The sequence below is a fragment of the Mastomys coucha genome, unplaced genomic scaffold (assembly GCF_008632895.1).
Source record: "Mastomys coucha isolate ucsf_1 unplaced genomic scaffold, UCSF_Mcou_1 pScaffold3, whole genome shotgun sequence".
Lineage (NCBI taxonomy): Eukaryota > Metazoa > Chordata > Mammalia > Rodentia > Muridae > Mastomys > Mastomys coucha.
Genome location: NW_022196909.1, coordinates 37,431,954 through 37,445,745, shown reverse-complemented (window position 1 = coordinate 37,445,745; position 13,792 = coordinate 37,431,954). Strand labels below are relative to the sequence as shown.

At 40.9% G+C, this 13,792-nt stretch overlaps 1 protein-coding gene across 1 annotated transcript in view; it reads right to left on the bottom strand.

Annotated features, from left to right (window-relative positions):
• Positions 1–12,481: 12,481 nt before the first annotated feature.
• The window catches only part of Zwint (ZW10 interacting kinetochore protein), a 22,369-nt gene continuing 21,058 nt past the window's right edge, over positions 12,482–13,792 (bottom strand). The window contains exon 8 of the mRNA XM_031347324.1: positions 12,482–13,524. The gene's annotated coding sequence lies outside the window, so the exon portion shown is untranslated. The remainder of the gene's footprint in view (positions 13,525–13,792) is intronic.

Here is a 13,792-nt window from a genome sequence, read left to right as displayed (position 1 = left end):
GGAAGGAAGGAAGAAAGGAAGGAAGAAAGGAAGGAAGGAAGAAAGGAAGGAAGGAAGAAAGGAAGGAGGGAAGAAGTTCCTTAAATAGCTAGTCACTACAGATAGAATGCAGCTGATTGCAAAGTTATTACATTGAAAATAACTTTAAATTCTTTTGATCAAATTATGTAGCAACTGGCGGGGAGCATCCAGCCTTCTATACAGTGTATTTAAATAGACAGCATAGACTATCGCAATTTTAGAGATCCTTGTATCTCACTATCTTGCTTGTGACAAATACGCGGTATTCATGACAGCTAGTTTATAGATGAGTCAGGAACATATCCTTGTCATTCAGATATACAACTTATGTGCCTGGGATCATTATATGGGTGTGATTGATTTGTCCTTTACATTTTAATGATTCTTATGAATATGCAATGTACTAAATAGTTACTGTAATTAATTCACCTTTTCTTTATAAATTTACCATCCATATGTGCTCAGTTAATCATTTCCTCCATTTACCTTTTATTATTGATCAGTTTCAATCATCATTTATTTTAGATTTTAAAAAATCTTATTCAGACATGATTTGTTTTTAACATTTAGTCTGTTTTCTTTGGTGGCAGTTTCTTACTTATGTAAGAAATGTAATGTTATATAGTGTATATAATGTTATTTTTTAAAAAAAATAGTTCATCAAACAACAACAGATGCTTGCAAGAATGTGGGAGAGAAGAAACCTTTAGACATGCTGAGGGAAATGTAAATTCATCCAGCCACTAGCGTAATTGGTAGGAACATTTCTTAAAAACCTAAAAGTATAACTACTGTATGATCCAGCCGTACCACGTCTCAAAGACTACACCATATACTCAAAGACTTTGAGTCACCAGATCACAGAGACACTTGCTCAGTCATGTTTAATGCAGTACTGTACATATTAATCAGCTCGGGTGTCATTATGTGATTGTATAGAGAAAATTCTCCATACAAATACAGGGAAGATTTATTTAGACATGAAAAAGGGTTAAATTGTGTCATGTTTCTAGAAAATGATGTAATGTAATTAGAAGTCGCCATATCAAGAGATCTTTATAGTTACACATTTGTGTGTGTGTGTGTGTGTGTGTGTGTGTGTGTACACATAAGTGCTGAGTTATTGTATAATATATAGGCAATGGGTAACAATAGGAAGAGCCCTCTGAGTATTTATCAACTAGTGTCAAGATTCCAACCAGTCTCACTGAGGAATTAGTTTGATACTCATGGCACATCACTTCCTAGCACACAACAAACCTGTTACAGCTAGTCTCTATATAAGCTCATAGGAATATGGAGTTCACAGTAATAGCCCGTAAAGTTCAGTTCAGCAGCTGATGGAATATTTTGATAGTCCAGGCTGAGCGTCAGTTCAAACACAATAATGAAATATTTTCTTCATTAAGATGTAACGGAAAGAAAGTCATACCTCTACCATTCCAGAATGGCGTCGTGGAAAAGTTTTCAAAATATCTAATGCTATAGTGATTTTGAAGTATACAATTGGATTACACACACTACATAGAAAAAAATAACATTTAAGAAGAAACCAGTGCAGTGATGGTGCACGCCTTTAATCCCAGCACTTGGGAAGCAGAGGCAGGCGGATTTCTGAGTTTGAGGCCAGCCTGGCCTACAGAGTGAGTTCCAGGACAGCCAGGGCTACACGGAAAAACTCTGTCTCAAAAAAAGAAGAAGAAGAAGAAGAAGAAGAAGAAGAAGAAGGAGAAGGAGAAGAAGAAGAAGAAGAAGAGGAAGAGGAAGAGGAAGAGGAAGAGGAAGAGGAAGAAGAAGAAGAAGAAGAAGAAGAAGAAGAAGAAGAAGAAGAAGAAGAAGAAGAAGAAGAAGAAGAATGGGTGTATTTACATATAATGTTCTATATCATGAAAAACAAGATGCTGGTGCTATATGCTAGTAATAGGATGATTCCTGAGGCTCATCTTAGCTCAACTGGTGATTTATCACCTAAATCAAGACCCTTTCTCAAAGGTGTTCCTAGGGAGGACAACAAGTTTGTCCTCTGACTTCCACATGTATGCACGCATACATATACATGTAAACACATACATTATAAAGAACAGGCCAAATATGACTGACAACTAAAAAAATTAACCTTAATTTTTACAAGTCAGTTCAATTTATAAAAAAAGAGTCATTGGTGTTGGGCATGCGGAAAAAAAGAAAAAGGAAAGAAGCAGTATCAAAGGCATATCTCACTTATTTGTTGGTGCTTTCAGTATAGGATGCAATTATTATCAAAATTCACAGGAGAAAAGTAAGGTCAAGGCAGCTTCATTGTTCACATTGGCTCCCACGGCAAGTAACATGAGAAGAGTTGTAGAATCCAAACATCAGATTCTAGGGTTTTGTATTTAGAAAGTCACTGAACTTTATACTACCTGTCCCCAAGCTATGTGATTATAACTGTCAAGAACGAGAGCTAAGATTAAATCGTAATTATTACTCAGTCTTATCTAATTTCTCAGTCTTAGGGTCTCAACTTTTCCCTATCATAAAATCAGTTACTTAGTAACTACCATTAACCTCCATAGAAGTAAATGCAATGCTTTTATAAAAAGGATTTGATTTATTTTATTTTATATGTATGAGCCTTTTGCCTGAAGGTAAGTGGCATGCTTGCCTGGAACCTGCAGAGTCAGAAGTTGGCACTGAACCCCTACCACTGGAGTAACGGATGGTTGTGAGCTGCCTTATGGATGCCAGGAATTGAATCTGGACTCTCTTCAAGATAGAAACTTTTAAGTTCATCTAAATCTTTGTTGCAGTGTTGTCCCAAATGAGAGATGTGATTATTTTGATCACTAAGCCTGTTGAATTTTCAGTTGTACAGACTAGTTTGTAGTTGGAGTTAAATCTATTAGTCACTAGAGCAGATCAGCAAACAACATCATCATCTTACTGCAGTAACACTTAACTTGGTTTCCATAGTGATAGTTTTGCATGCACCATGATTCTTTAAATAACCAGGGCATTACATTTCTGCTGTTTGTGACTGTAGAGTTGCTTTGTGAACGGATCCTGCATCTGAAGCACTTGAGCATTTAGAGATGTACACATCAACTTCTTTCAACCCTATTCATTCTGAAGTGAATATGGCAAAAATCACAAACTGTTCTTCATATTGATGTTATTTCTAAACATATATATATATATATATATAATCAGGGAACAGCCTATGAAATAGAATTGAAAACTAAGGAAATGTGTGCAAGAAAAATACAGTATAAGATGTCAAGATCAGAATGAAACACCTCAAACGAAACATATTTTGAAAGAAAGTGGAATGGTTAACCTCTTCAGTCTTCAGGACTGTTGGCTACTCAAGCCAACTCAAGCATCAGCAAATGTTTTCCATGCCAGGATTCCCTTTGTCAAATTTGTAAACTTTGTAAACCCGTAAGGCATCAAGGCATGCAAGTGCTCCCTGACACACAAACTCGAGGAGCTCCAGTTGCCAGGCGCTACCCGCAATCTTCCCTAGCAGCCTACTTGACGGCTGTTTTCTAACCACTCTAAAGACCTCCCCAACCCCGAGTCCATAGGTTCACCAGGCCCAGCTTTCTAAGGGGGGGAAAATCCTACCAATCCACTGACCCCAACAATCAGGCCACATAATCCCTCCAATCCCAGATGACACTGGGAAGCTCCCTCCCCTCCACAATATATATATATATATATATATATAAACCCTGTATTCTATCTGGTCATCTGCTGCTTCTTGATGGGACAGAGGCATCCATCTTCCTGGATTTCTCCCTCCCAATAAATCTCTTGTGTGAGGTTTGTTGTACAGTTGTAGGATGTGACTTTGTGGTATTCTTTGGTTCCTGACTATCCCAACTGGAGCAGAGCTGTTACACTGGCATTGGGAAACTTTCAGTTCAGCTGGAGCAGAACTTCTGTAGAAGAAGCCTTTCCCTCCAGAGATGCAACCCTTACAAGGCCTCCCATCTCTGTCATCTGCCCTGAAAGGAGAAAGGTAGGCTCTTTCCGAACCCATCTCAGTGGGATCACGGTTTGAGTGAGGCGGTCATTTCTAACTAAGAGAGTGTGTGATTGAACATCTGTCAGTAACCCTACTGTTGAGGAAACAGAAAATACAGTATTAATTTGACACCATGACAATCTTTAGTTGGCATGCACCACTATCTTCCTTCAGGGACAAACCTAGAATCAGTCTACCTTGTGTGCAAGCAGTTTGGCAACCCAAAGTACTGTGATTTCTTTTTCAGTATGATCATTCCACACTAAACACTGTGTGTAACATTCAGTACTGTAGCAGTCCCATAGTACATGTTTCTATAGATGGGGAAAGCATGTTTGGAGAGGGCAAGTAACTTTTCCAAAGAGAGACAGCTGTGACAACTGGAGGACATGAGTTGGCACAACCTGGATGTGGTCCTTCTGTGGTGCCATACATAGGTACCTCAGATTTCTTTACATTCTGAAGAGTGCTACGGGATAGGAACAGGCTTTATTTCCCTCTTAAGTCTGTTAGAAAGACAAATGCTTTACAGGATGCTTCATTTTCCAGTAAGTCTAAGTTTCTTCCTGAGAAAGGAAGAAAGAAAGAAAGAGAGAAAGAAAGAAAGAAAGAGAGAGAGAGAGAGAGAAAGAGAGACAGACAAACTAGAAAGACAGACAGACAGAATTGAAAGAAATAAGGGTAACTTATGTGGACTTTATATTGTTCTAAATGTTTTCCTTTTAAACAACTTGTACATTGCAATAGGTATTCAGGAAAGTAACCAAAATTCTCCAAGATAAATTAAAATCCATGAAGGTTGGAGGCCCTGACTCATACCTTGAAAGAGACAAAAGTCTAGTAAAGTTAATGATATCCCAGGGCACAGGCAATGTAGTGTGTCAGAAAAGCAGACTAGTTAGAGAATAGAAATGTAAATTCTATTTTATTAGGCATGTACACAGGCAGTATTGGTAGATAAGGGTAAAAATTAGGTGAATTTGGGTCAAGATATATAATGCCTTCTTTTGGAACAAGTAGAGGAATCTATAATTAATTCTGAGAGAAGGAGTCAGGAAAATTACTTAGCATATTTTGAGGCCTAATTAAATCTCTGGTTAAGAACATAAATCTTTTTTCAGCACCCAAAAATTAGACTTCCCAATATCTAACCTTCCAAATGTACCTCCCAGGAAGAATATTTCAAATTACATCTATCACATAAATTAAAAAAACAATCCTGTGCCCCATTAGCCTCATTAATAAATTATAAGCATCTTTGGCGAGTGTATCACCTTTGTCCCAAATCGCCTAAGTGTTTCCTTAGAGAATATATCCGCTACACTGAGTATAGTCTGTGGTTTGCTAATCCACAGAACGCTGGCATTCAGCAGAGATCACCTAACTCTGAAAGTAACCCATCTGGGGGCTAGAGAGATGGCTCAGTGATTAAGAGCACTGACTGTACTTCCAGAGGTCCTGAGTTCAATTCCCAGCACACACAGGGTGGCTCACAACCATTTGTAATAGGATCTGGTGCTCTCTTCTGATGTGTCTGAAGACATCGACAGTTAAAAAGAAAGAAAGAGGGAGAGAAACCCATCAGTTTATGCCCCTTCCCCTTGAAATGATACAAGGTTCCTTCAGGTCTTGTAGTCGTCTGGGTCATTAGAGATCATTAGAGGTCAGTCTTCCCTCTTCAGAATTTTATAAACGTCTATATGACTTTCCTGTCTTTACTTCTTGGTAAAGGAAGTGCTCACTAACAACTGTGAGCCCAGCACCACTGAGACTCAAACCTAGGCTTACTGTACTCTGATCCCTCCTGTCATACTGCACTTACAGTGTACTTAACACTCTTCTCTGCCTCCACGAGTTTACTAAACAGTCCCAAGTGTTTCCTATGAGATGTATCTGATTGTCTGCTGTTTAGGGAACAGCTCCTCGGCTGCTGATTTCTCTAACCCCTACAGATGTTTTTCTTCTATATCTACCTTTGGGAGCTGGTACTGTTTTATTAGCAAGATGCCATTTCTGCTTTAGAGAGGAGATAATCGTGGCTGTCTTCCCAAAACTGCTGTCCTACACGATACAAGAATGAAAGCAGCGGGAACGTCTACACACAACCAGGTCAAACGCATCCACTTGATAACTTCAAATAAAGCCTAGGTAGAAAACACCGAGAAAGATTATGTTCTTCCATGTAATTGCCCAAGTGCTGCCTCATCAACTTCCTTCATTAACGTAAGTGCCGTTAGCACCTAATTAAATTTATAAAAACAGAAAAATTTCCTGAGCACGTTCACTGTGTAAAACTCATTCTTGGGCAGTTCAGAAAAAGAAATTTAAAATGTAGATATGCCTGCTCTGTTGTTATAATGAAATATGATTTTCAAATGATCAATATTCTGTTTATAATATTTTCTCCTCAGCTTCGTGGTTTCTCTGATGAAAGCCAGGTATTGGAGAACACAGTTTAGGTTATTACAGAGGTGAAGTAGAGAAGGGAGTTCCCTAGCAGACATTTTCTTTCTATGTCTCTTATTCGTTACCTCTCTAGTACTGTAGTAAGGATTCTGCTAAGGAAATATGATGTGCAGAGAACTAACTAGGCCTGGGAGACACAATAAAATAGATGAAGTCATTCTTGCCCTCAAGGTTCCTGCACTTAATCTGACTTTTACTAGAAGAGAGCTCTTACTTGAGTTAAATTATTACTTACTTCAATATGTGCTGAATATGTGTTTTTTGACCTAAAATATCTTCATTTCATATAAGATATAATGATCCCTCAGAAAAGACAGAAAAAAAAAGGAGTTTAACTAATAGCTAAGAGAAAATACTTAGACATTAAAGTGGTTGCCTAGACCCTAGATGTCTGTTGTCTTTCCATATGTTATGTCTACTAAGTGTCAGCTTAGATGAAATCAGAGACAATGGATGCCCATAAGTTCAACGTGCCCAGATAGAAGACATTGGAGGTGAGGGAGACTCACCCATACATTCATCCCATGACCCTATCCAGTCCATTTTTGACAAATTTGAAATGAAACAACTCCAGAAACATCAAAATCAATTTACGTTTCAGAGTCTTTAATTGCTGTTAGAAAACACCAGGACCAAAAGCAACTTGAAGTGCAAAGGGTTTATTTCATCTGACAGATTGTAGTCCATTATCCAGACAAGCCAGGGCAGGAACTCAAACCAAGAACCTGGAGGCAGGACCTGATGCAGAGGCCATGGAGGGATGCTGCTTACTGGCTTGCTCCCCATGGCTTGTCAGCTTTTCTTATAGCACCCAGGACCACTTGCCCATGGTAGGATACTTACCACATTGAACCACTTGCCAGTGGATGGCACCTCTCACAATGAGCTGTGCCCTTGCATATCAATCTTCAATAAAAAAAAAAAATGCACTATAGGCTCACTGACAAGCCAATCTATTCAAGAGCACATTCTCCCCTGAAGTTATCTTTTCTAAAATGACTCTAGCCTGAGGAAAAGAAGGTCCAGCGACAGGCCCAAGAACGATCCAGCTCAAGGGGAGGTCCCAAAGACTCACACTATTACTGAGGCTATGGTGGGCTCACAAAAATGGGACCTAGCATGACTGCCCTCCAAAAGACCCAACAAGCAGCTGAAAGAGTCAGATGCCGACATCTGCACCGAAACAATGGATGGAAGCAGCTGATTCCTGTGGTTGAATTAGGAAAGTCTGAAAGAAGCTGAGGAGAAGGGCAATCGTGTAGGAGGACCAGCAGTCTCAATTAATCTGGAACCCCTGAGTTCTCTCAAACATTGGATGACCAAACAGACAGCATTCACCAGCAGATATGAGGCCCCCAGTACACATACAGTAGAGGACTTCTGGGTCTGTGTTCATTCAGAGATGATGCACCTAACCCTCAAGAGACTGGAGGCACCAGAGAGTTTAGAAGTCAGGTGGGGTTGGGGGTAGGGCATTCACATGGAGACAGGGATTTGGGGAGGAGGTGTCGGATGTGGAACAGTCAGAGGGTGAATTGGGGTGGTGTGGGGAATGGAATATGGAGTATAAAAAATAAATTAATTTATAAAATAAAACAAAACTTTAAAAAATAAATAAATAAAGATTACTTTGGTAAAGATGTAAAAAAAAATTCAAATTTTCTTACCTTTGGGATCGTAGTAAAATCAAAATAGGTTGAATCCTTTCTTATTTCAATAGAGAAGAACCAGGGAATAGTCACAATGAAATCAAAGAAGAAGAAGGAGCAAAGCCCAACAATATAAGGCTCAGTGTCAGACTTCTGAGATTCATTCACGATCTTTTGCGTGTCTCTAACTGGCTTGAGTCACTTCTCTGGCTCTATCCTCCACAGCACACATCTAGCGTGTCGTAGGTTCAGGCCAGCTCCACTGCCTGGTTGTTGCAGGCCTTGGTAGTAGTTCTGCCACACTGGTATCTCTATAATGCTCTGGTCTCCAGTGCAATCAGGCTGCACTTTCACCAGCAGTTTTTCCCGGACTCTCGTCAGGGACTGTAACCCTGCCACATGATGCAAAGCCTCAGCCTCTCTCCATGACTCCTTCAATCTTAGGTCTTTTACTGTAACTGAGGATGCACAATCTCCAATGACTTCTCCCTGCCACTCTTCAGGGACTTCAATTCAGCCCTATCTCATAGTGCCAAACCTCAGCTTCTCTCTACGAAACCTTCAGGCCTCCGTTAGCAGTACCAAGTGGATGACTCTTAGCCTACCCCATTGGGCTGCCAGCGCAATGTACAGCCCTTCTCCAGCTTTGGATCACAGCCTCCATGTAATGACCCCGAGAAAACACTTCCCAGAAGAGTCGGCCTCCGTGATGCTGGTCTCTTCTTAATCACAGTGGTTCCTCCGGTCTCAGCGGACCAGTATCTATTGTCCCAGGTTTTACTTCATTGGTGTTGGGGTCTTCTTTTTCTTTTCTTTTCTTTTTTTTTTTTTTTAAGATTTATTTATTTATTTATTATATGTGAGTACACTGTTGCTGTCCTCAGACACACCAGAAGAGGGCATCGGATCTCATTACAGATGGTTGTGAGCCACCATGTAGTTGGTGGTAATTGAACTCAGGACCTCTGGAAGAGCAGTCTGTGATCTTAACCACTGAGCCATCTCTCCAGCCCAAAGCTGGGGGTGGGGGGTAGGGTCTTCTTAGCCAGAGATGATTCTTCAGCTCCAACTGACCAGACACCACATATTCTTTTTATTGGTTATTTTCTTTATTTACATTTCAAATATTATCCTCCTTCCCGATTTCCCCTCTGCAAACACCCTATCTCATCCACCTGCTTCTATGAGGATGCTCCCCTACTTATCTACCCACTCCGGCCTCAGTGCCCTAGCATTTCCCTACACTGGGGCATTAAGCTTCCACAGGGCTAAGGGCGTCCCCTCTCACTGATGCCAGATAAGTCCATCCTCTGCTACATATGCAGCTGGAGCCATGAGTATGTGTACTCTTTGGTTGGTAGTTTAGTCCCTGGGAGCTCTGGGGGATCTGGTTGGTTGATGTTGTTCGTCTTATGGAGTTGCAATCCTCTTCAGCTCCTTCAGTCCTTCCCCTAACTCTTCCATTGGGGGTCCCTGTGCTCAGTCTGATGGCTGGCTTCAAGCATCCACGTCTGTATTAGTCAGGCTCCAGCAGAGCCTCTCAGGGGACAGCTATACCAGGCTCCTATCAGCAAGAGCTTCTTGGTATCAGCAAGTGTCTAGGTTTGGTGTCTACAGATGGGATGGATCCCTAAGTGGGGCAGTCTCTGGATGGCCTTTCCTTCAGTCTCTGCTCCACACTTTGACCCTGCATTACCTTTTGATAGGAGAATTCTGGGTTAATATTTTTGAGATCAGGGGGTTGTCCCATCCCTTAACCTAAGACTGTGCCTAACCACTGGGTCTCGTCTCTACAGATTCTATCTCCCCTTTCTTGGGTATTTCAGCTAATGTCATCCCAGTTGGGTCCTGGGAACCTATTGCTTCCCTGACATCTGGAATTTTCTAGTGGCTACCCCGGTTCCCCATCCCCACCGATAAACTCCTCTGTTCAATTTCCTGACTCTCTGTACTTCTTCACAGTCTCCTCCCACAGGGTCCTGTCCCCTTTCCCCCCCCTCCCAAATCCTCCCCTCCCTTTACCTCCCAAGATTATTTTGTTCTCTCTTCTAAGTAGGACTGAAGCATCTGCTCCTTGGTCTTCCTTCTGGAGTTTCATATGATCTTTGGGTTGTATTGTGAGTATTCCAAGCTTTTTGCTTAATATCCACTTATCAGTGAGTGCATACTATGTGTGTTCTTTTGTGACTGGGTTACGTCACTCAGGATATTTTCTAGTTCCATCCCTTTGCCTGCAAATTTCATGAAGTCATTATTTTTAATAGCTGAGTCGTACTGGGACACCTGGGTTGTTTTCAGCTTCTGGCTATTATAAAGTTGCTATGAACATAGTGGAGCATTTGTCCTTGCTATATGCTGGAGCAACTTTTGGGTATATACCCAGAATTGAAATATCACAAGAGTCTTTAAGGGACTCTAAGAAATCTTCCTCCTGAAACATCACGCGTTTCCATCATTTACATTACTCTCAATGTTCTAAACAACCACACAATAGCCCACTGAGCTCTGAGCACCCAATGGATTTTCCAGTCTAAGTGTTTCAAGATCCTTGCACAATCCTGCTTAAAATACGTTCTTCTTTGTTAGAACAACGCTTCAATATCTGGTACCATTTTTTTTTTTTTTTTTTGGTCTATTTGGGTTTCTATTGCAGTAATAAAACAGCATGACTAAAAGCAACTTGGGCAGGAAAGGGTTTAATCTCACCTTACAGCTTGTAGTTCATCATCCTGGTGAGACAAAGGAGCAGCTACATGGTGGGCTTGTTCCTTGTAGCTCTTTCAGCCTGATTTCTTAAAGCACTTGAACCACCTTCCCACGGGGAGGGGCATGGGCGACTATGAGCAGTGCTCTCTCACATCAATCTTCAATTAAAAACAAACACACACACAAAACAAAAAACAAAACAAACAAAAAAACCAAAACCCAAGGGTTTGCCCACAAGCTAAACTAGAAGAAACATTTTATCTGAGGTTCCCCTTCCAAAATGATTCTACTTGTGTCACGTCGACCTAAAGCTAGCCAGCCTACCTGTGACCGAAAGGCTACTGGCAATGTAACACAGACCGAAATATGTAGAACGTAGGTCTCCTGGTTATCTGGCAGCCATGATGATATGCTTATGCGACTAGTGGGAGTCTGTGGCAGCTCCTTTAAGCTTAATGAAAATGAAGAAAGTGTTGTCATGTCTAGAGGTCATTGGGTAACAGTGGTAGCCGCAGCTAGAGTAGCTGTTAGGAGGGTTTTGTGGCCAAGCTGAGGCAGTGCCATCATGTGCTTCTGACCCTCATTTGTGACGCAAGCTGCCAAGCGAAAGTTTGCATCTAACCACAGGAAGCACCGGGACCCCAAGTTTCTTGGAGTTGTTACGCACATCCACCATATCCGCTTAAAAAGGACACGAGTGCATTCAGCCTTGGCTGCAGCAGTGTTTTAGAACACAGTCTGCCTTTATGTCTTTATACAAATATTTTCCGTGTAAGTCTGAACACGCGTGGACCCATGTTTCCTTTTGAATCATTCTAACTGTGGACATAACCATTTTGTGTTCAATCCTATAGAAAAGTTACCGAGGTTTAAATCAAGTAAGGGAATGTTCACCTAAAAGGAGGCAACCAGGGGCTAAGGGTATAGCTTAGTGGTAGGGAAATTACCTAACATGTTGAAGGCCCTGAGCTCAAGCTCCAGCAGCGAAGTACTAATTATTAATTAACAGCACATATTCAGTCTCTCAGTTTTTGAGTAATGACTTCATTGGCAGTTGTGGCTTTTACATAACTGATGGTAAAATAAGTTTAAATGTAATAACTTCCAATTTCTCTGAACAGAGAATACAATACTGTAGACCCTTGATATTTTCAAAGACTAGATCCTACCACTTGTAAACTGCACTCTTTGCTAACCATTTGGGGAACAGAGTGATAGTATAGTAATATATGCTCTAAGACCTAAGTCCATAAATAACAATTCGAGGAGACAGTCTATCTTGGCCTGCGTCTGCGAGCTCACCCACCTTTGTTCCCACCACTGCCTCTTCCTTTACGTATTAGTCTTGTTTGCAACTTGTGTTTTAGCAAAATGCTAAATTATCACACAATGTTGATTTACAAACAATCAACTCTACAAATGTTTAAACTATAAGAAGTATTCTGGCTGTTTCTAGATTCTTCTGCACCTTCTCACTTTCCACAGGTCTGTAGTCTGCTGAACTTGCACATCAGTAAACACGCCGCACACTGACCCCTTTCAGTAGAGGTCACTAGTGGAAAAGGTAAGACAGAGGGTACAGTACTCTAAATATACTTTAAAGAATACAAAATGCTACAAGGACACTGGATAATCTTATAGTTATGTGTTTATTATCTACACAGCATTTTTCTGTTCTATCAATGAGCAATTACCAAGTATTTACTTGGAGAGTTCCTAAAACTTTTACACAATACTGAAAAGAGTGAGGTCACAGTCACAAAGACATGAATTCACATTCTGGATTCAATAGACTCAAGTTCTGAATGCAATATTGACTACAACTGAAATGTTAAGTACCACGTTTGAAATTGCCAGTCTAACTGAGGGGCAAAGTGATAAATCAGAGAAAGGTTTGACAGCACAACTCAGGAGGACAGCATAGGAAAGAAAGGCTACTGAAGAGAAATACGGGGAGAGAGAATCAACCAGTTAGGTGCAGTTGAGTTCAGTTGAGTCAGGGCAGTCAGTAAAGTTCCGTTCCTGGAGTTCAGCAGACTTTCCAAGCAGAGCAGTTCAGGCAGAAGCCAGGAGAGGCCCCTTTGAATCAGTCAGCTTGGAGGCGGGGTTTTGTACCAGAACAGCTGAGTTGACCCAGCCAGCCAGAGTTTAAAAACTACAAAGGGTGAGCTTACCCAGTAGTAATCCTCCAAGACAACAGTTAAATCAGGTGTATAGAGTTACTTTCACATCTGGTGGGGAGAGAAGACCAAGAAAAAGAGGGGGCAAGAGGAAAGACTATTGAAGATCAGCGAGAAAAGGGTGGTTGTGGCATGCGTGCCTGTGTGCGTGCGTGCATGCGTGTGACAGTTTCACTGGTACAGTTTCACTGGTACAGTTTCACTGGTACAGTTTCACTGGTACAGTTTTACAGAGACAGGTTGCAGGGACAGCAAGTTAGACACAAGTGAAGACAGAACAAGCCAGAATATACTGTCAAAGTTAGCGTGAGACGAAACACAACAATTCACTGAAAAGCCAAGAGATGCCAGATTGAATCAGCTTGGAGATTGTAAAGAGGTGACAAGCTTCCAGGCTTAGGCCTAGAGATACAACAGTGAAGGAACCGCTCTGGTCTCAGCCCAAGCAGGGTAGGCGCACAGCTGGAATACGGCTCTCTTCTCATCCTTTCATCTGAGGAAATAAAGGGGAAATTTACAATGAGCCCTGTGAACTATTATATTATCCTCTGGCCAATGTTTTCAACTTAATATATCAAACTGCAGTAATTTCAGAAGAACATCTTAAAACGTGTTAGTAAAGGATTCTGATCATGACTTGTTATTTTAATCATTTATCATGTGTTTCGATAATACCAGGAACAGTAACACAGCACCATCGCCATCATTTTAGTCTAGTGATTTGCTAGTGGTAACCTTAAGAGATCTCAATTAAAAAAAAA